Below are 19,769 nucleotides of genomic sequence, written 5' to 3'. Positions count from 1 at the left end.
CCCTGCCTCTGCCTTATGCCCCCATCCATCCCTGCCTCAGCAGCACCAGCAGGGCCTTTGCAGGTCTCTCTAACCCTGGCTGAGAGCTGGATTAACACCAAGCACCTTCTGCACCACTTTATGCAAGCCTTCCACATGGGGCAGGCGTGTTACTCACACTTTGGCTCGATGGAGACTTCCCTCTTGCCACAGGACAAGCCAGCTGGGCGCTTGGCAGGATGAGCGCAGTCCCACAGCCTCGACTCAGAGGCGTTCCCACTTTGGCAAAGGGTCGGGAACGTGGCCACAGAAGAACAGAGACCAAAGCAGGTTCCCGACCTCCTTCGGCAGCAGGGAGCACAGGGGAGCAGGTCACAACCATGCAACCTGCACGGGCAGGGCGCTGAGCAGCGAACGGGCTTGTTCCTCCCAGTCAACTTTTCCACTCTTCCAGCTTTAACCTTTCCTCCCTCTTTTTCTCCATTCTTGACACGCAGACCCAGAGGATTTTTTTTTTCCCTCTTCCATTTCTGTCAATAACACACTGTGTTTATGCGAAACAACATTACTCGCCATGGTTTTGAAATCAGCTCGGGGCATAATCGCTGTCTCGTGACACCTATTTTGGAGGCTGCATTTAGGAAACTTTTTCATCCATGAATATTTGAAGATTACTATATTCAAGTCACTTTCAAACATGAAATGCTTTTGCATCTCAGAGGAATTACACTGTAGTACTATAATCCTTTATATTAATCATTTCCTTTTCTGATTTAAATTCAAACTATGGATTTATACTTTTACTTCTCATCGATAAACAGCACTTTTCACATTAGCATGCCCTCAATGATGTTGACAGTGAACAACAGAAAGTAGCTGTACCTTTTATGTCAGGACTTGAAAAAAATATTTCCCAGGTGTTCTTTCCACTTTTATATCATTTTTAAACTCTCAATATTCTCTAAAGTTTCACCTTCTACAGAACCTTCTAAATTTTTCAGGACTTACCCTTTTCAGACACCCAAGTGATGTCCTTGTGGAGTTGATGACGACTCCATGGGTCAAGGCAGCCCCAAACACCTGGCAACTTTTTCTCCCTTAAGACTATTTATACGAGAATTATGAAGCCCTAATTCAAACAGAGGGACTGGATGCATTTCACCGCACACATAAAAGTAGCTCCATTGTAACTAACTAGTAAGATGAGATAATTTAAAGCAAATATTTCCTTTGTCCCATACAAATAATAATATTTTCAGTGTTCATGTTCAAGTGGCTAAACAACAAAAATAAATATATATTTTTTTCCATAATAAAAAGTTATGTTCTTAGAGTAAACAGCAACAAACCAGGCTGCTGGAAATTTGCTTGCTGGCAAAGGGTGCAGTGGAGCTGTTGGGGAGTTTTAGCCATGAGTCAGGAATACATGGGGCAACCTGGGGAACTCTGGAAAAATTAAAAGTTCTCCTGAGAAGAATGCATGTTATTGCTACTGATTGACTCCAAACAAGAAAAACTGCAACAATTTTACCAAACATGTTCTCTTGGACCCCATTGATGCTTGGGAAGGTGCATTTCCCTTGTTGCTGCCACATTCACCCCCATGATGTGTTGAACCCAAGAGGTTTGTCTGCGTTGTGGTGCTAGATTGCTCCTTATACCCGCTCTGAAAGCAAAAACTGGCACTGCAGCAAACTGCAAGACAGCTTAAGGCCCATTTTCACAGCTCTAATGAGATATTTTCCCATCAGTGAAAATCAGGGAAGGAGGATTCAACTCTTCCTTTGTCTGAGAATCAATTCTTTTACATCCCATAGGCACAGTTGCTCAGGGTACACTCAGAAGACCCTAGTATGTTCTCAGCTCAGTTCCTGAGCATGCTTACCTTTAAAAACATGAACTGCTTTTGGTGCCATTTGTGCCTGATTTTTAAAAAGATTTTTTTTCCAATTATTTTTTTCCCCAATTAAATAAGCACATACCTGTATGTATTCCCACACTTCCTCGGAGTTTTGGGGGAATCACAGGTAAATGGCTCTTGATGAAACACAAGCACCGTGTACGGGTGCAGGATTTCAGAGCCAGCTTTCCGGGATTAGATGTCCCTGGCTAACCTCAGCTGTTCGGCATTATTTTGGAACTTGGCCCTGGCAGGTGAGGGGGAACCACCAGGAGGAGAACAAAAGGGTTTCTCTCCCTTCTGCCCTTGCCTCCTCCCTTCTCGGCCTTGGGCAAATGTGGTTTTAATTCAGAAATACAAATGTCTTCTCCAAGTTACACCAGGGAAGAAGTAGGGGGAAAGGACAGCTGAAAAAAAATCAATTGGATTATAATTTATCAGGCTTTTTTTACTGTGAAATTGAGCTGGAAAGTCTTAACATCTGCAGAGATGAGCAAGTGGGTGAGCTGGAGAAGGGCTGGGGGTGCTGGAGCTCACCAGCAACGTAAAGTACTTCTCTGCTACTCTAAACCAGCCTCTAATTTTTGGTTTTCTTTCTTTTTCTTTCTTTTTTTTTTTTTTTTTTTTCTGATATAAAGAAACCTGTGATCCAACGTAGCCAGGAGTCTAGGGACTGAACTTGGTGTGCTTTGAACAAAGGGTGGCACTGAAAGCTGCTTGTGACTGTTAAGTGGTTAAGAGCCATTTTTTTCCCCTACGTTATCCCCCACCTTGTGCTTTTGGAAATCTCCAGGCTGGGAGCTATTTTTGTTTCCTGCAGGTTATGACAGCCACAAAGCCAAGGCTGCGTACGTGCTACAGCTCTGACAGCAGACGTGAATAACAGAAAAACGCTCCGAACACAAGAAGCCACTCGGCGCGCTCGCTGTACTTTCCTAATGTATGTGACATTGACATAATGCGCCCCGAGGCGTCTTGGATCAGACAGCGTTTTCCTGTTCCACGTGCTGGTTTTATGAACAGCAATCAAGTTGTGAAACACATGTAGGCAGCGTGTGTGGCAGGCGGCCTCCTGTCCCACGCACCAGCAGGACGCAGAGCCACAGTGAAGGCACTGATCCTGGCCTGAGCCCTTTTGGCCATCACAGGACATGGCTTTGGGTCCCCAGCAGGGCTTGTGGTGGGGCTACTGGGATGCTGCTGCAGGGTGATGGTGTTACCGTGTCATTTTATCTGTCTGTGCAACACAGCAGCTAAAAACTGATTTGTGATGCACAGATGCACAACCATGTACGTTGTGGTAGGGCCGACCCGTGAGTTGGGTTTGTTCCTCATCACTATGCAAAATTTTAAACTTATTTCCCAAGCACACAGGTTGGACAGGAGCATCGCAGCTCGGCAGAGACCAGCACAAGCCTCTCTTTCCTAGGCTGTGAGGCAGCATCCCATCAGTCTGCCCCAGGTCTGTGGTAGTGAATCACCAGCACAGACAACCACGTCTCTCCCTCCACACCCCCGTCGTTCAAGAGGAAACATCAATTTCTATATGGACAGGAAGCAGGACTAATCCCTTTGTGATTTCCTCCCCTAACCCCATTTCCCTGACACCCCATTCCAGCTTTCATCCTCCTATCTGGGCTATTTAGTCTAGAGCAGGGAAGGCGGAGAGGAGACATAATAACAGTCTTCAATTATGTAAAAGGCTTCTGCAAAGAGGGAGGCAATAAATTGTGGTCCACATCCACGGGGAAAGCACAAAATGTAATGGGCTCAAACGCAACAGGGGAGACTTAAGTTCAGCACTATAAAAACTTCCCTGCTGCAAGGATCATTGGGCACTAGAGATCACTTGGGGAGGCTGGGGGCTCGCTGCTGCTGGCAGGGTTAGAGAAACACGTTAAACAAACAAGTGTCAGGAATGGTTTGTGTAGGGTCAGATGAGATGATCTCCTCGGGTCTCTTGCAGCCCTGTTTCTTTCGTGCTGCACTGATAACAGTCCCAGCTTTGTTCCATGGAGGTTGTCCACAGCAGAGCCACAGAGATATCCATCACACAGGGAGGAGCAAGTGCCCCACCATGGCCTGCAGCTGGCATGCCTGTGTGTCAGGCTCCTTCCCTCATAGTCTCCTATGCCATAGTCTACTGGTAGAGCCTGGTCTTGCACAGCCCTTCCAAGAAGCAGCATCCTCCAAGATGCTCTCCTCTGATAGGCACTTCTTGCCAAATCAAGCTAAAACCAGGACCGATCACATGTTTACTCAAGGATATCCTTAAGTGCTTTGCTGGACTGGGGCCTTATCCAGCTACATTTCAGGCTCTGGAAGGTCAGTAGGGATTGATTAACCTCTCTGCATGACCTGGGGGCTGGACGTCTACATCTGTCAAAATGGAGACATTTTACTGAAGATAATTCTTCTCTGTTTCAGATATCTTAGGCGGTAAAGCTGGCCAGTAACACCAAAATCAGAGAACAGCCACTACTTTCTAATCAGCAAAAAAGATGCAGATGAATCTTAACAGATTTAATTTATATCATTACTGCTGATGAAGTTGGTAACCTTTAGCAAGGAGACATGGATCAATAGCTATTAGAGAAGCAGCAGCTGCAGATATCTAAATGGGCATGGACTAGGAAGTGAGGTGTAAAAGGTAATAGCAGAATATTTAAACCAGATGAAAGCTATAAGGTAGGTTAGTGACCTTGAAAGAACCAGATAAGTAAAAAAGTAGAGAAGGGCAACAATGATTTATATACTTGCCCTGCACAAATATTACAATGCTTATTGAAGGGTGTAGTAAATTACGAACAAAGTAGAGATTTATTAGATTAATGGCAAGGGAATTTATACAGGAAGGTTTGCTTCTTTGGAAAGTAGGTAAGAGAAACAAGTTTTATATTAACTCTTTTGTTTCTAGGCTTGAACATATTTTTTTTAAATATATATATATATATATATATATATTTTTTTTTTTTTTGCCGTGGAGTAACCTGATTTTTACTTGATCACTGCAGATCTGTTTCCAGATCCTTTTGACACTGATAAAGCTCAATGCATGGAAAAAGCAATGGACACCAGGAAAGGGTACCCATAGAGGTGGAGGTACTAAGTGATAAAATCTGGTAGCTCACCAAAGACTTGTTTCTGCCACTGTGGAAACGAGGGAGTTTGGGGTTATTCAGGAGGTTCACTTTAACTCCCAAACCTTTATCATGATCACTCTGGTGATGTCCAGACCCACCTTGGTCTCAGATCTCACAGTGCTGGTATCTAAAACAGATAACAGAAGACAACCACTTCATATAAGTTTTAAATCTAACAAGGCAGGGCAAAGCTTGGTAGGAGAGCAAAGGGCCACAGCAAGGTCACACCAAAATGGGCAGGGTCCCTGAATCTCATTTCTCCCTCTGATGCCACATCTAGGGAGAAGTGAATGAAACCTGTGTGTACAAAAACAAACTTTTTGAATTGGCTTAAGTAATTCTATTAAGGAAAAATAAAAAGAAGAATTAAAGTGCACTCTAGAGAGTTTTTAATATACACAGTTCTGTATGTAAAACACATAATTAATCTTAGCCTCTTTATATCAGTGGAAAATACAAACCGCCCAGCACTCATAGTTGCATATAGAAACATATTTATAATTACACTAAGTCCCCACATTGACTTTCACAACTTCTTTGACCACTGTCATCTAGAAAACAGCTAACTCTACAAGGAGAGCACCGGGGCACAGTCTGACCCCGTTAATCAGGGCACGGTCAGCTGCATTACGGGGACACACACCCCAGCCTGCTGAGCATTAGGGGCCATGATTGCCTTTTGCTGCAGGAGTGACTGGCGATGCCCTCCTCCAGCCCTGAGACTGCATTTAGTGAAATCGGTGGCCAAATCCTTACTGTTGTCATCGGGGTCAGGCCTGAGGAGCTGGCACTACACAGTGTGCTGCTCATTATTCTCACCTCACCATGTACAGGTGACCCAAAAACCTGATCCACAGCCCAGCGAGCCCCTTTTGGGCTTCACTATGCTTTGGATCAAGCCCCAGGAGAACAATTAGAATCAACGAGCTCAAATAAAAATGAATTATTGCGAGCATATTTCTAATCATTTTTATTTGTTCCTCTTTGCTCCCTGTAAGAGCCCTCACCCAGGTGTGATGCAGCCAAAGGAAATCTTAGCTAAAAGAGGATTGTGGGTTAATATTCATACTCAAAAGATCTGCTAACAGGGGAAAAATACGATAGCTAAGAAAAAAATATTCAACAGCAACACCACCTGCAGAGAACTATTTTTTCAGGTAGGATGGTGCAGATACAGCTATTATGGAAACATGAACCTTCAGCTCCTTTACATAATTCTGTTTTTCCTTCCTTGACTTGAAAAAGTGGAATATGCTAATAATCCACTCTAATTCATCTCCCCTGAAGTTTTGTTTGAGCAAACTAACTCATTCTACTTGAACTCCATAATTCCTATGTAATTATTTTCAGTTATGTTCTCTTTAAGTCTCCACAGGCTTCTAATGAATTTAAGAAAACGTATGGTCTCTTGGAATTACCTGCTGTAGTTTCCCTACTGGTGTAAGCTTGAATTTAGGTGGTGGCTAAGCTCATTTTCAAAAATCATTATTAAAATTCTCTGCAGTCCATGGTTGTGATATGGACAAGAAGTTTTCCCCCATGCACTCCCATGTCTCATCCTAAACCATTCTGGGCTCTAGTATGTAAAGACTGGAGTATTTCAACTCTTTATTATTTTATTTTTTCCTGAAAGAAGGAATGGATAAATATATATTTATTGGAACCCAGCAGCCACAGTTACTCCTTAAAACCATGCCCTATGATGTGCATGTGCAGGGAAGGTGATCCCATGGGATGTGGGTTGGAGAACCTGAATTAATCTGGGGAACTGAAAGCTAGGATGGAGCCCACTACTTCCATTCAGCAGTGACACTGCCTGAAAATGTGCTCTTTTGCCATGAGAAAAGGCAAAAACAGAGGCACGAGAAAAAGGAGGACAACTCCTTTCACCCCACGCTCCCTCCTTCCCCTGCTGCACCTCCATGAGAAATGGAAAGTCCCTCACACCTGCAAGGTCTGCCAGTGGCCTCATTTCCTCTCTCCTCCACATCCTCCCACAGAAATGGCTCTATCTGTTCCACAGAAGTAACTCAACAAACTTTTCAATGAAATATTTCAAGATCATCTGTATATGAAAGCCAGGGATTTGTTTTCCTAAGGAATTTGCATTTTCTGAACATTGTAGTAAACTATTTTTAAAGGAAATTTGTAATTCTTTGGGAAATCTATGCCCTTACAATCTCATCTTCCCTGCAAGCAAGCCACATGCAGATGTATTTATTGGAAGTTCAACGTTTGTATTTATTTTCTGACTTAAACAGTAATTAAAACAAAACAAAACATCTCAAATGTTAAGATAAACTAAAACATTTTGGTCTGATGGTGCAAAAAGTGTCATGATTGCAAAACAGTGAAATACTCACCCAAATAAGAAATTATAAAACATTGATATAAACTATAATTTGATATAAATTATAAAACACTGATATAAAAAAAAAGTAATTTGAACTCATCACAATGAAATACAATAGTCAATACCACCTTAACATGAAACATTAAAAATGTCAAAGTAACACCTGTCTGTGAAATGCTTGATTGTTATGAAATTGTTTCCTACAGAAAATGGTCCCACAGAACTTTTTAACTCTATTTAATCAGTGCAGAAATCAAAGAAGAAGATTCTCATTTCCTTTTCTAAATGAAAAATGTCCATTTCATGAGGGAAAGGTCAGCTGTTCAACAGAGTGCTGGTGCACTTTAAAAAGCTTGAAATCTGCACCTGGACTTCCTCACATCCTCAATATTCCCCTCCCTCAGCCCGGCTGGGAATTGCTGTTTAATACCACATTTCTTGTTCTTTGTACCTCCATTACTCTGCTAGCTGCATCTTTCTTTAAAAAAAATATTATTCCTGTAGCATTTGTTGCATTATATATAATAAATACTGCTTTATGTCACAATCCCAGCTAGACAGCTATAGTTGCATTAAATATATACTGTGACAAGTCTAATTAATAGCCATCCAGCCACATTACAAATAACCTCAAAGTCAGTCCAATGAACATTGCAATAAATTCAGGTTTGCCTGAACATCTGTATAAATACCAGTAATAAGACAGACCAGAAAGGCCAACTGGACTAAATAAGTTTGATTTTGGAAAAAATCTATAAGCAATAATACTTCATTCTCCTTAGTGGGGAGAAGTATTCAGCAAAGAATATAACATGAGCAAAGGGAGAGGTTCCTGAACATACTGCAGTTTATTTAGATGAGAAAAATGAGGTATGCAAAGCAGGACGTGTTTAACTAAATATCTATGGAAGTTGCACAATCTTTGCATGCGTTAGAAGAGGAATCACTTTGTCTATTAACAAGCTCCTATTGCCAACAACATTACCAGTAGCTGCAAACATCTACTGAATGAGGCAGACAGATACATTTTTTTTTTCCTGGGTGGGAACTGCAGCCCAGTATTGTCTGCCAAATCTTTTGGAAAATATTCCAAGTATTTGGCTGACTATTCACTAGCCTTATCAATACCGCCACATCAGCACTTCTTCACCTACCAACCACTTTTTACTGCTTTAGACTGACAGAAACCAAGAGCACTTCATGCAGCCCCAGCAGGAAGAGGAGGACTGTCCCCACCTTGCATGCTGTGACTGCTGAGCCTCAACAAGTGCCATCTGCACCCTGCTATGTAGCTTAAGGAGGTAGGTTGTTCGTCTGTGTTTTACCACATAGAAAACATTTTGCATTCCCACTGCTCAGGTTTAGACAGCTTTAAGATCCTCCCTGGATTTGCTTTCCCATTAACAAAAAGGCCATTCCCCGTGAGCTGTAATGACAATACTCAACACAGTTCTGTGTTTATTCTCCTCTGCTTAGATTAGATTCTTTTAGTTTTAGATTTGTTTTGGTTTGTTTAGGAAAAAAATATATTCTGTTCATAGGAAGCTTTTAGTATCACTCCTGGTTCCCTAACTGTCTCCTCCTGGAGCCCTGGGATCAGGAAATAATGCTACCAGTTTCCCCCCATGTCAGTCCACTCAGAAAAAAGACAAGTTACACAATAGCTCTACTGTTGCACAAAGCATGTTCATAAGCATCTGCATAATCCAACATTTTCCACAGGGTGAGACTAATGGGTCATGTAGTCCACATCAGTTCTGGTAAAGACTGTAGGGGCACGGTTAAAATATGAGAAACAGGAAATACTTCTTCCCCATTCACCGTCACCCATCATTGATTCACACTGAATCAATATCAATCTGTATTCAAAATCAATCTGTATTCAATAGGAACCGAAATAGGATCAAAATCAATCTGTATTCAATAGGAACCGAAACCTTGGGCAGAGCACTGCTAATGGGAAAACAGCAACTTTCCAGGAGCCCATAGACCATGGCAGTAGAATGAACCATACATGCTTACGTGGAGAGCACAATAACACAATTACCTTGAGAGAACACAATTACCTTGTGTTCTGTTCCTTGGGACAGCACTACACAGTGAGTTTGAAATCCTCATCAGCTGTGTCATTTGAGCTTCCCAGGAGGTGACATATCTGCAAGAGAAGAGACCAAAGCTGTTTGCCCTGATAGGTAATTCCACTGTTCCTTCCTTCTCTCTGTGGCTGCCCAGCCTCAGACTGCCCCACACATCTCTCCATGGGATGCAACATTTGCTTGTATTTGACAATGTCTTTCTCCTCTGTGTGTGTCTGGGCATGGAAGGAGCAGCCTTGGACCTCCTCAGGTTTTACATGGTGGCATCAAAATCAACAGAGCACTGAAGGGTTCTCAGTAAAACATGGGACCAGCAGATTTTAGGCAGAAAAACTGGGGACAGAAGACCATTTTTTTCCCACTGATTGCTTTATAGCAATGTCTTATTAAAAGTTAAGTATAGATATAGGGAAGTACAAACCTCAATTAATAAGTCAGAGCCTGCATGTATCTAATTATATTTATACACCCTATTGGCCCTAACTTAAAAATTTTAGTCCTAGTACCAATACTCAAGTTTGCCTGGAAAGCCTCAAAGCAATGATCACCAGTGAAGTTACTTGTCAGGCTCTCAGGCTCAAACAGTCCAGGTTGTTCTGTCTGTTATCAGAGTTTATTTTTTGGACATTTAGACTCCAGAGGCTTCCTGCTGCAGAGCAGTAAGGCAACAAGGAGGATCCACTGATTTGTGGCAAAACACTTCAAGATGGGGAACCTTCTCAGTGATTTCACTGTCTGTCTGTCACCACGTGACATGTTGCAAAGGTTAATTTGTTTTGAAATTCCCATTTTTAATTTGCATTACTGATCAATCTAGCAATTATAAATGTTAATCTATTCTTCAGTGGACTAAAATTCAGATATTGAGACTGCTGCAATAAATAAGAATTCCATCACTTGCTGTTATTTATTAAGAATTGAGCAATACTGAGAACCCACTGAGTCAGAACAGTGAAATAAGCATGCTTTCAAAACACACCCTTAATTAGTTTCAAAGCAGGATGGACCAATTTATATCACTTTGATTTAAATCAGTTTAGTTCATTGTGATTTAAATCAGAACCAAGAAATCTGAATTCAGATAAGTTCAATTTGTACTGCATTTGTGCCTTTTAACAGATATTCAGAAGAAAAAGTTATTCTCAAAGATTCACAATGAACAGAAATGCTTAATTGCAAACAAGGGTAGCTTTGATATTATAGTTAATGCTTGTTTTTGTTAACTAAGAGAACACATTAAGACTATATGTACATCAATATGTACATCTGCATTTATTTTCTCTTGGTTTTTACATTTGTTTTAGGAGAAAATAGGACATGACATTTTTAGTCATCCAATTACCTTTTTAAAGTGCTTTGTGTCATGCTGCTTCTAAACAGAAGTATACAGAGAACTCTTTAAAAAGACCTAAATTGTGTCATGAACATTTTAGGAAATATTATTTAAAAAAATAATTACATTTCAAGGTAATTGATGTACCTAAGAGTAGAAATAGCATCAGCAATTAACCATCTGAGCTATTTTTTTTTACGTGTTTCCATGTTCTCTAAGATCAGAATTGATCGATCTCAGACTCCCACACACTCATTTTACTCATAAGATGGAAGAGGGTAAACAAATTTTCCTGTTTTTTCAACTGCTAGTTGTTTTCACAACTTGCAATATTCTAGTCATTACCTGATGGAAAAAGAATAAAATAAAAAGAAAATGTTCCTTTTGCACCTGCAAAAGAGGCTACATCTGTCAAAAGCTAGTTTATTACTCAAGAAGCTCCAATTCCAGGTGTCTAGCTAGTAATTTCCCCAGTTTAGTGATTTGACATTCTTCAGAATTTTGGCAGTGAGTATACACTCTCAAAGGTTATTTTTATGGAAGGGTTTATTAACATGAAAAAAATAATTTTATTTTAGTCGTTTATAATGAGTTTAGGCTGCCATCATTCCAGAATACGTCTTAAATTTTAATTTTAAGAAGAGAAGTATATTAATTTAAAAATTAAATGATGAAATGATGCATGTTGTAAAAATACACAAAGGTCATCACTAAAGAGCAACTGACAGAAGGACAAGAACCAGAATGGATTAATTCACATCTGTTTTAGAAGGAAACCCCACAGAAACACTCCGGATTCCAATTTAGATTTATTTATTTTGTCCAGAGGATTTCCCTCCACCCTCAGATGAGAAATGAGCCCATCATGATCTGAGGCATCATTTCCTTCATCAGAAAGGCTTGCTGCTCTACAAACATAGAGCACAGACTCATCCTACATTGACTTTTTTTAATTGCTTCACATCCCACAGTATCTTTTTCAGCCTTGAGGATGCCAGCAGGAGGTTTGGTCCTTAGCCCTGGAAAAGGACAAGTTCCCCAGGAGAGTAAGAATTTGAAACCATTTTAATTCAATAAACTAGTTTTTACCCAGTTTTGAGCAGAGGAATATGCATGTCAGAGCTGAAGAACGCTAGGACCAGGGAGGAACAGACCTGCGATGGAGCAGGACACCAAACATCCAGCTAATATTTCTATAAGGCCCTGGAGAAGTACTTCCCAAACAAGCAAAAACTTGAATAAAAAAATAAATAAACTTGCTAAATAAATAGAAAGCTTTACAAAAGGGTAAAACATTTATGTAGAATAAAATATTTGCTTATTCCATCCTCCAGAACAGACACAGACTAAAACATTGTACTCCAAAAGTGGTAATTGAAGAGCTGTCACCACACTGCAGCTAAAGACATACACCTATGCCTTCCCCTCAGCAACATCTTCTTTTCAGATGAAAACCACCACAGTTTACAGCCCATCTCTGCAAGTCTCAGGCTACCCAGAAATGACAACTTAAATGTGCAGATTGGACAGAAAGTGATCAGCAAATATCTATCAATATATTTGATATATATCTATCAAATATCTATCAAATGTCTTTGGTGAGATGTAACGTAAAGGGTTCATACAAGACCAATGAAATACTTTAAAACCTTAGAGAGTAGCTACAGGTGTTATGTCTGCTAAGTTATCAGGTCTGCAAAGCTTGCATAGGGGAATCATTGAACAATTTTGCAAAGGAGGCTCTTGATACACAGATGTAATTTCTAATGTTTTAGGAAACATAGGAAATTCCAGCAACCATTGAATCAAGTCTGAATGCCTTTCTGAAAGATGTGCATTAGTCAAATATAAACCATTCAGTAAATATATGGAAAAAGTAATGCCCTGGAAGAAATAAACAAGTGATATATACCGCATCAGACTAAACAAGCTAGCTGTTCTTTCTTGGCCATGCACTACCTTTTAAAACATTGGAAAATGATCATAAAGAAAAGTTTGAAAAATAAAATAAAATGGAAATAAATGGTTTGTTTTTCCTACCACTCATATCCTCTGACTGTGCACTGAACCAGTGCACAGCAGCCTAGAGCCTGACATACCATCTTGCTTTAATCTCTTCCTGTTGACAATGAAAAATGTTATACAAATGTTATACAGAAGATATACAATATCTGGTCATCAGGAAATCACCTCCCCGTATGAGGATTCTTCGTCTGTGCAAAGCTAAAGCCAAGGAAAAGAGCCTGCCTGTCCCAGGCAGCACACACTGAGCCAGGCAGGGATGCCCAAAGAACCACTGTGCTCCTGGATCCTCACGTTTGCAACAAGCTTGGCATGCTCCAAAACAGCCAGTGCTCAACTGACAGCGAACGAGGTATGTCTCATTCCCACCTGAACCTGAACTCAGGTCAGCTCTCCTGATGACTGTGTTGTTAAAAATCAGCTGGGTGTAGGAGCTAATCAAGATGCCTATGCTAGTTGGATGCTTCACCTCCTGCGTGGGGAGGGAAAATGAAGAGAGGAAAAACTAGCTGACAACAAGAAAATTGAGAAGCGGTAACTCATACAGAACTGGCCCAGAAATAACCAGATTCCAAACTCCTTTATTTGTTCCTGGACTGGGTCCATTCTGACCAGATAAACTCCTCCTCAGTGCAATACACAGCTTTGGACATTGCTGTAATGAAGTGATGGGTCACACTGGTGCTATTGCATGCAGGATCTATGAGAAGACATCGCCTGAAATTGGGGAATGGAGGGGGCAGATTTCAGTTGGGCTATGAAAACAAGTTTGTAAGGCAAGTTTAAACGTGTGGGATGAAATCAATCACGTTAAGGTGCTCTGCATGGGTGTAGCTCTGCTCACCTGAGAAGGATTCCAGCATACCTCAGTACAGAATCTGATCAGTTAGGAATTAATCCATAGAGCAGGTACATCTATTAACAGAAGCAGGCACACCTCCTACAGGTAATTCAGCATATTTCCTCTCCGTCCCTGAAAAGAAAATGTTCAGTGCAGACACAAAAGCTGCCTACCCTGTCGATCACCTCTCCTCTCCCTGCTTGGCATGTTACTCACATTCTTCATTCAGCAACAGATGTGCATAGCTGGTCAAATACTCAAAGATGTTTGTCAAAGTTTTCCTAAGGCTTTTCATCTCCCTGCTTTCCTGTGCCCAAATATAAGTCACCTCTGCTGGCTTTTGAAGCAGATTAATTCAGAGCACAGCTACAGAACTGGCAGGTAATCTGTTAGCTGGAGCTTGAAGCGGAGGATTTTTCCCTAACAAGAACAGCTAAAGGGTGGGAAAGGTATTTCTGAATTAGCACATTTTAATCCAGGTAATATATTTCCTAGAGACATACCCCTCTATTGCAAATTCATGGGAAATTCTTTTATTGGATGTGATCTGAAAAGCCACAGGAGGTGGAGGAAAGCTAATCAAAACAGAGCGTATCTCAAAAGCACAAGGGGACAGTGAATTGTAGCCTTGAGTTTTTGGGCCCTGAAGCACACTGCACCTCAATATTCCATGGGGAAAGAGGGAAGAAAGCTTTTACTAACATCACTCCTGCTCATCCCTAGCCTTAAGCAACTGGATAAAAAGGGTTTTGGTGGCCCAATCACCCAACTTTTGCTGCAAAATGAAATGGGAAATGGATCATATCCACAATATCTTGGAGTTTTCTGTAAAGATGAACTCCACAAAAATTTTTAACACGAATCTCTCTCAATTATTATTTTTGTTTAATTTGAGCTGTCTCCTAGGAAACAGTCCACCCCTTTCAGCATAAAGGAGTAGAATGCCACATGTGGACAGGAACTCCTGATAACCTCCACCCCCAAAATGCTCATCCTGAAACAGAGGAGAGAAGGAAACATGGGACCTTATCACTGCTGGCAGTCAGTGGGACCCTGGCTCCTATTTTTGTTTCAAGAATCTTCATACTAAATTTATGCCCAAATTATGTCATGTAATATCAGGCCAAGTAGATGCATGGGTTGTGAAGTGAGGTCAGGGCTTAATTTCACACATCGTGGCCCCAAGTCCCAAAACAATTTAAGGATGTGAAAAGCTTTCTTACCTCAATGAATGGGAACATTCATGTGCATGAATTCAGACAGGTAAGATCAGGATCTAACTGTACAGAAGCAAAATGATATAATGGAAGTTATTTACTATAAATACTTTTTTTTTCTTTTCTTTCTTTTTTTTCCTGTTAGAGATAAAAAACAACAAACAAACAAAAATAAATAGAAAGAAAACAGGAAGGGAAGTTTGAATTATAGCTATTTGATGGGTAACATTTGCAGAAGACAGGTTAATTCTTGTAATCCACTGATATCGTCAGCAAAGGACTAAGTCAAATATGTTTTTATTCATCTTGTATATCTATTAATACAATCCATTGCAATAGTTATTCAATATTTATGGCATGTGAGTTGCTGCATATTTCATTCTCTTTTGAAAACTGGGGTAGTTGAAATAGAACAGAAATTCTTTTTATCTGACAGAGCTTTAATCTTTCACTCATCATGATTTACCTGAACCATGGTTTGAAAAAGTAAATAAATTATTTTTTTTGCAAGGTAAGGAGTTCCCAAATTAGAATTCTATAGTCATGGTTCTCAGTTATGATACACCTGCCACTCCTTATAAATAATAAGCGTGTGAAGATTGTTTTTTTCACTGACTGCGTTATTTTGAGGAAATAGCATCCACCCTGCTGAACAACATTTAAAATCACTCATACTGTAGCCAAAGCAGTCACATTCCACCCTTTAGGAAGTAAAATAATCACTCGCAGCAGCCAGGAAAGACTGTCTACTCTACTTACAAGAATACACATAGTTTGTGGCTCTTCTCTCTTCACAACAAGACACACAGATCCATCCTGGCACCTTCTGGGTCCAAATATCCCAGAGTAAAACAAATTCCCTAAATCTTTAGAATATACCTGGTCCTGTACTCTGTTCTTTCATCATTTGACTCTCACTGAGATTTGTAACCTAACAGCTTGTTTTGCTTGGAAATAAAGATCCACCTGAAAGTTACCTTGGAGGAGAACATCTGCAAATATAGACCTTGAGAGAAAATCACCCACCTTCTTCTAGGTGCCAACCACCTCCAAGCTGTGGGCACAAGGCTGGCAACTACTGTGACTGAAAAACCTTGCTCCTTGATGCTAGCTCCTGAATGGAGATGGTCGTATATTTGTTAAGACTGGCTCCAGGTCAAGGATGAAAACACAGATATTGAGAAGACATCAGGAAAGCCCAGGTAGAGCTAGCATGATCCACAATGCATGTTTCAGAATCAGCTGGCATTTTAGATTTCACTTATTTCATATGGGACAATTCAAATGGAGATCGTATTACAACCTTAAAAACTGACAAGAGAAACAGGTGACAGCTCTTAGTGCTGCTGTACCATAATCCATGCTACCCCAAAATACCCTCTGAGGCAAGAAACTGAAAAACCCCATCAAGGAAACAGCTCCATAAAACAGAAAAATAAAGTATAAACAGAAAAATAAAACCAGACGCCAATATGTACCCAAAGGAACTATTAAAAGCAAAATGTTTGTCAGTATAGGATGCTCCACTGCACACATCTGGTGCTCTCAGCAATACAGAACATTTCTTTAATTGCTACACCTGAGACCAAGAGCAAGAAATAAATCTAGGGGCTGATCTCAATGTATTCTGAGACAGGTGGAGATGAGTAGCAGCATGAGGATTTCATTGTCAATAACCAAGCAGTTATACATTACTGCATTAAACAGATATGTTCAGGATACAGCTATGGGTCTATAATTTGATGTCTGTTTTTCAGTTCCTTCTGGTGCAAGACTTTGTAGGGATAACTGTGATAAGCTTCTCATTTGGTGTATATCCTTCAAGATTTTTTGCACATTCCAAAATACCCGTATACAATGTCCAGTGGCAAAGGCAATAGACTACAAGTCAGAGCAGCTGTGCTGACTCCAAGCTGCTGCTTCCTCTCACGGGGTCGTTGCATGTCGCTGAACTTTTCTGTTCCTGTTTTATTTACTCAGACTGCAAGCACTGCTACAAGTTTAGGCAGCACCTTGGATCTTCAATGTCTCTAGGGCCCTTAGAAACGTGCTGCAAGTTAGTACCATCCGTTCAGAGTCACAGCCTCACCCCTTCTGAGCAATTGTGAAGCCAAAGTACTGATAGAAACAAAAGGATCCAAATATAGGCAGCAAAGCAACAAAGGAGGCACCTACCACTCCTCTCACAAGTCATACTTCTAAAGAAGAAAACGAGCTACTAGAGCTACTAGTCCTCTTACTCAACATCTATTGCCTTCACCTCTCAACAGGGTGATGAGAGGTTTCCTCAGTAGTTTAGTGAGTGGTTGGAGTCTATACAAAGGGTACTTCAGACACTACTGTTAAAAGGTTCACATCCTTATTAGAAGTTATATATTTTGCTCTGAACCCAAGCCAAATACTCTGAAATGGACTATAATTTCTTTCAGGCCAACATCAAGGTTCACCTCTTCATAATGACTCAATTTGCTAAAGCTTGTCCTTTCATGAGCAGTAGCACGATGTTTCCCCTTGCCAGATGCTATCATTTCCTACACATTTTCCAGCTCCACTTCATGTAGACCCCATTTTAACCCAAATTTTGAGTTCTCATCCCTGTCATTACCCATATCAACAATCGCCTCTCTTGAACTATGTCTGCCTTGGAGGATTCTTGTCCTCTGCAGAACTGAAAGTTTAGCCGTCCATTGCATTACGGCACATTTAAGGTCTGGAAAAGATACCAGGTTCCCAACTCTCATTCTTCAGGTTGGTACTCAGATATGTGCTCAGAGCTAAGTACGTTCTTATAGCTTACAAATACTAAGCACATGATTAAGAAGTATCGTTAAAACAGTCACTAGCTTTGAGCAAACATGAGGCAGTTCAAATAGTCTTTTCCATACAATTTGCCCTAGTTTGACACAATTTATTAAAAAGAAAAAACCCTTGATCTGAAAAGTGGAATGGATTTTTTCGTTATTATTATTTTTAAATGACAGAAAATTTTCCCAGGTATGATGGCCCATTGCTGTGATTAATCACAGTGCAGCCAGAGCAGAGGACTGTGTGGAGTGCTCAGCAATCAAAGCCATCAGTCCTGCCTGTTGTGATCAGATTGCAGTTTTTGGCAAGCGTGGGCATCAGTTTCTTGATTTCATCTACAGAGAACAAGCAGAATAGGAGATCAACAACTCCTTTTATGAGCACCAGTGGCTCATTTTATCTGCATCTGTTGGATGTCTATACCTCTGGAACTGTGCTCTGCAGACCTTACCAAGTTCGTATTGGCAATGTCAAAAAAAATGTTACTTTAAAATCATCAAATCAGGACAAACATGAGACTTGCTGATCATTCCCTTTGATGTTCAGGGAGCTGAAAAAAATTTGAATGTGATGGGATTTGTAAGGAATATCGTGCTTTTTATTCTTTTTTCTTCTTTTTTTTTTTTTTCTTTTTAAACACAAAGCTTGAATTTTTACCCTGAAAAATAACATCAAGCAACTTTAGATGTACTCTTGTGCTGATTCAGAAGGAAAGGAAAAAAAAATCAAATCAATACTGGAACTCGAAAAAAAAAACAAAAACAAAACAAAAACCAAACAAACAAAAAAAAAAACCCAACACCCTACTAACAATCTTACCAAAATGAAAACCAAAACAGCCCAAAAACCTATCTGGGCTGGTCTCAAAATCTTTTCTTGCAATATAGTCATTACACAGTATCATATTTTCAAGCTATGTTTTATATACATAATATTGAGCATGCACAAACTATGCCACGACAGTCAAAATTAATGAAGAATGCATATATATCAATGTCACCAAAGCATATCAGAATGAAAAATTTCATTTTCCTCCATCTTCCAGAACTTCATTCAGTGCACTTCCAGACTACATTTTTTTTTTTTTTTTTGTAATGTACAATTCCTCTATCCAAAGTTTTGTGATTAGTTCAATGACATGGTAATTGTTTCTTTCCTGTTTAGAAATATCCTGAATAGGATGAAGTTCAATTTCTGGCTGCAAATACCTCTTCATAATTACCATTGTGTAACTGCTTTTTCTAAAGGATTACATTAAAATTATTTTAGGCATCTATTTCAATTTTATTTAAAATAGATTTCCTGAAGCTGAAAAACCTTTGCATTTACTTTTGGCCTTCTCCTCATTACTGCTTCACGTGTAATGATGCCATAATGATTCACTGCTTGATGTTCTCCAGTTTCAGACTTATTTATTGTAATTGCCTAATTTCTTATGAGAAAGGCAGATAAGGAAATATTTCAAGAGGCTTGTAAATAACTGCCAAGGACCACAAAACTGCAGTTTTTCTTAATTTATATCTAAAATGTTTTGCTGTGCTAGCTCAAATAATGTGTTTATATAATTTTTTTCAGTGCAGCTTGTGTCATTCATCACTCATTAAGCACTATGAGCTACGCATCCTGTTTTAAAACTTCAAGGTATTTTTCTGGTTACCATTACCGCAATGCATTGTATTTTTTTTTTTTTTCCTTGAAAACCAGCAGTAGGGTAATGACGTGACTTTGGAGAAAAGACTCTCCTTTTGATTTAACTCCAGCTATTCTTACCTTTGAAATAAAAAGGGTCCCAGTCCTGCACAGTTGCATGACTCCTTGGTTTCCCAGTGCAAATGTAGTCAGGGTTCAGTCTTTTCTGGATTTCAGCTTCTTGAGAGTTTCACTTATGAAATATACTTTTTACTGTTTTGTAGTTTTTGTTACACCCTTTAAAAATAGTCAAGGAGAAAATACCTATCCTGAAAGCATGACCTTGCAATATTTTTCCATTCTGCCTTCTAGCTCTAGGAGGGCATACGGGCTGGCTAATAAACGCGGTTTCCAGCACCATGCTGCTAACATGATTGATGTTGCGGGTGGC

General features: G+C 40.0%; 1 long non-coding RNA gene across 9 annotated transcripts in view; it reads right to left on the bottom strand.

Moving 5' to 3' along the window:
* Positions 1-19,769, bottom strand: part of LOC101793459 (uncharacterized) — a 78,886-nt gene that overhangs the window by 19,193 nt on the left and 39,924 nt on the right. For 4 of the 9 annotated variants that reach the window (XR_011812463.1, XR_011812471.1, XR_011812470.1 and 1 more), the window contains exons 2-6: positions 14,891-14,947; positions 13,671-13,799; positions 9,442-9,530; positions 5,011-5,149; positions 158-523 (exon numbers count right to left, since the gene is read on the bottom strand). This is a non-coding gene — a long non-coding RNA (uncharacterized lncRNA). The remainder of the gene's footprint in view (positions 1-157; positions 524-5,010; positions 5,150-9,441; positions 9,531-13,670; positions 13,800-14,890; positions 14,948-19,769) is intronic. The other 5 variants (XR_011812467.1, XR_011812469.1, XR_011812464.1 and 2 more) reach the window with 3 other exon arrangements.

Source organism: Anas platyrhynchos, chromosome 13, assembly GCF_047663525.1.
Source record: "Anas platyrhynchos isolate ZD024472 breed Pekin duck chromosome 13, IASCAAS_PekinDuck_T2T, whole genome shotgun sequence".
Taxonomy (NCBI): domain Eukaryota; kingdom Metazoa; phylum Chordata; class Aves; order Anseriformes; family Anatidae; genus Anas; species Anas platyrhynchos.
The sequence above is the reverse complement of the archived record's forward strand: the minus strand, read 5'-3'. Positions and strand labels throughout refer to the sequence as shown.